Genomic DNA, 3,727 nt, shown 5'->3' with positions numbered 1-3,727 from the left:
TCGCTTACATGGCCTGCCGATGGACGTAGTTTCTGACCGGGGCCCCAATTTGTGTCCAAGTTTTGGCAAGAGTTTTGTAGGTTACTGGGAGCGAGTGTCAGCTTGTCTTCAGGGTTTCATCCCCAGAGCAACGGTCAAACGGAGAGGGCCAACCAAGATTTGGAGAGAGTGTTGCGATGTTTGGTTTCTAAGAATCCCTCTTCCTGGAGTCAACAACTCTCTATGGTTGAGTACGCTCACAATTCGTTGCCAGTGGCAGCCACGGGTCTCTCTCCGTTTGAGTGTAGTTTAGGTTACCAGCCACCTATCTTTCCCAGTACGGAGTCCGAGGTCACTGTTCCCTCCGCTCACGCTTTCATCCAGAGGTGCCGTCACGCATGGAGCAGAGCCCGTGAGACTCTTCTCCGGGTGGGGGCGCGCACCAAGGCTAAGGCCGATCGCCACCGGTCGAAGCCTCCGGTATACGTCGTTGGCCAAAGAGTGTGGCTTTCTACTAAGAACATTCCACTCCGATCCGTTTCGAACAAGCTTGCCCCCAAATTTATCGGCCCGTTCAGAGTCACCAGGATCATTAGTCCGGTGGCGGTCCGGCTCAAGCTTCCTCTGGCGTATAGGAGAATTCATCCTACCTTTCATGTGTCTAAAATAAAACCTGTGTTTCAGGCACGCATTAACCCGCCGGTCCCGGTTCCCCCGCCGCCACGACTTGTTGATGGGGAAACCACCTTTTCTGTCAATCGTATTTTGGACTCTAGAAGGAGGGGACGCGGATTCCAGTACCTGGTGGACTGGGAGGGTTACGGCCCGGAGGAGAGAAGTTGGGTACCTGCTAGGGACATTCTGGATCACTCCCTTATCGATGATTTCAATCGACAGGTAAATTTGCCTGGGAACGCCAAGAGGCGTTCCTAGGGGGGGGGGGTATTGTCATGGTTCATGAATCCACTGCCTCTCTCTCTCTCTCTCTCTCCAGTGTTTGTGTGGGCGTGGTTTCCCAATCTCGGCCTGATTGTCTGCGCCAGCTGGAACCACTTATCTTCCCTTTATATGTTCTGTTACCAGTGTTTCTTGTTGTCAGATCGTTGTTTCTTCTCTGAGGTTGTGTCGTGTGTCCGTGCTCTTCTCTTGTGTGGATTATCTGCTGTGCTCCTTCCTACTCATCCGGACACACTCCCCTGGTTTTCTCAGCACGTTATGATCGGAAGATGCACCCGAGTTCCTGGGTCGGATTCCTTCTGAGTACAGTCTGTCTGTCATGTTGCTGCTGTGAACTACATTCATTAAAACCATCGTTGCTTGCATCTTGCATCCGCCTCTGTGTTGTAACAAGAGGAGAGGAGAGGAGAGGAGAGGAGAGGAGAGAGGAACAGGGCTGCACGGCTGGCCCTTAAATATACAAAGAGAGCTGACATTAAACAGACAGCTCGGTGCATTCAACATGTCAAGACTTCTCACAAATACAAGAAGTGATGAAGTCAATCTCTCCTCTACTTTGAGCCAGGAGAAATTGACAAGCATATTGAAACTACTAGCACACAGCACAGACAAGGCATACCCCACAAGACATGCTACCAGAGTTCTCCTCACAGTCCCCAAGTCCAGAACAGACTATGGGAGGCGCACAGTACTGCATAGAGCCATGACGACATGGAACTCTATTCCACATCAAGTAACTCATGCATGTAGTAAAATATGATAACAGATAAAAATACACCTTAAGGAACAGTGGGGATTGTGAAGAGACACACACATAGGCACAGATTCTCATACGGACACATGATAACATACACACTATATACACGCACACAAGAACATTGTCATAGAGAATCTGAAGAAATCACAATAACAAAAGATTGAAGATCGTTTGTCTGCTCCCCTCTACTGTACTCTACTGTACTGTACTCCCCTTTCATCTACTGTACTCTATTGTACTCTACTGTACTTGCCTCTACTCTAGTCTACTGTACCCTACTCCTCTCTACTGTACTCACCTCTACTATACTGTACTCTAGCGTACTCTACTCTACTGTACTCTACTCTACTTTACTCATCTCTTCTCTACTCTACTCTACTGTACTCTACAGTACTCTACCCTTCTCTACTGTACTCGTCTCTACTCTATTGTACTCTAATGTCAACTGTACTCTACTCCACTGTAATCTTCTCTACTGTACTCTTCTCTACTCACCTCCACTATACTGTACTGTACTCACCTCTTCTCTACTCTACTGTACTCTAACCTGCTCTACTGTACTCGCGTCTACTCTACTGTACTAGACTGTACTCTACTCTACTGTACTAGACTGTACTCTACTGTACTCGCCTCTACTGTACTGTACTGTACTCTACTGTACTGTACTCTTCACTACTGTACTGTACTCTACTGTATTGTACTCTACTGTACTCTACTGTACTCACCTATAAACACCTCTACTACACTCTACTGGACTCACCTCTACTGTACTCTACTTTACTCACCTATACTCACCTCTAATCTACTCTACTCTACTCTACTTTACTCACCTCTACTATACTGTAATGTACTCTTCTCCACTGTACGCTACTCTACTCTACTGTACTCTTCTCACCTCTACTGTACTCTGCTCTACTGTACTCTACTGTACTCTGCTCTACTGTACTCCACTGTACTCTGCTCTACTGTACTCAACTCTACTGTACTGTACTGTACTCTACTCTACTCTACTGTACTCTACACTACTCTACTCTACTGTACTCGCCTCTACTCTACTGTACTCACCTCTACTCTAATGTACTTGCCTCTACTCATCTCTATTCTACTGTACTCTACTCATTTGTACTCACCTCTACTCTACTGTACTCACCTCTACTCTACTGTACTCACCTCTACTGTACTCTACAGTAATCTTCTCACCTCTACTCTACTGTATTCTACTCTACTCTACTCTTATCTACTCTACTGTACTCACCTCTACTCTACTGTACACTACTCTACTGTACTCTACACTACTCTTCTCTACTGTACTCTACTCTACTGTACTCTACTGTACTCAACTCTTCTCTACTGTACTCTACTGTACTATTCTCTACTGTACTCTACTGTACTCGCATCTTCTCATCTCTATTCTCCTGTACTCTACTCTTTTGTACTCACCTCTACTCACCTCTCCTCTGCTGTACTCTGCTCGACTGTACTCTACTGTACTGTACTCTACTGTACTCTACTCTACTCACTTCTCCTCTACTGTTCTCTGCTCTACTGTACTCTACTGTACTGTACTGTACTCTACTCACCTCTACTCTACTGAACTCTACTCAACTCTCCTCTACTGTACTCTGCTCTACTGTACTGTACTCTACTGTACTCTACTCACCTCTCCTCTACTGTTCTCTGCTCTACTGTACTGTACTCTACTCACCTCAACTCTAATGTACTCACCTCTACTCTACTGTACTCTACTGTCCTCTACTCTACTCAGCTCTACTGTACTCTTCTCTACTTTACTCTTCTCTACTGTACTCTACTGTACTCTACTGTACTCTACTATGCTCTACTGTACTCTACTCTACTCACCTCTACTTTACTGTACTCTACTCTACTCACCTCTACTGTATTCTTCTCTACTCTACTGGACTCTACTGTACTCACCTCTACTCTACTGTACTCTACTGTACTCTACTCTACTGTACTCTGCTGTACTGTACTGTACTCTACTCACCTCTACTCTACTGTACTCTACTCTACTGT

At 45.9% G+C, this 3,727-nt stretch overlaps 1 long non-coding RNA gene across 1 annotated transcript; it reads left to right on the top strand.

Annotated features, from left to right (window-relative positions):
* The first annotated feature begins 389 nt into the window (after window positions 1-389).
* Window positions 390-1,301, top strand: LOC135526922 (uncharacterized). Its single transcript, XR_010453364.1, has 2 exons — window positions 390-876; window positions 974-1,301. It is a non-coding gene; the product is annotated as an uncharacterized LOC135526922 (long non-coding RNA).
* Window positions 1,302-3,727: the final 2,426 nt, after the last annotated feature.

The sequence above is a fragment of the Oncorhynchus masou genome, chromosome 32, assembly GCF_036934945.1.
Source record: "Oncorhynchus masou masou isolate Uvic2021 chromosome 32, UVic_Omas_1.1, whole genome shotgun sequence".
Lineage (NCBI taxonomy): Eukaryota > Metazoa > Chordata > Actinopteri > Salmoniformes > Salmonidae > Oncorhynchus > Oncorhynchus masou.
The sequence above is the reverse complement of the archived record's forward strand: the minus strand, read 5'-3'. Positions and strand labels throughout refer to the sequence as shown.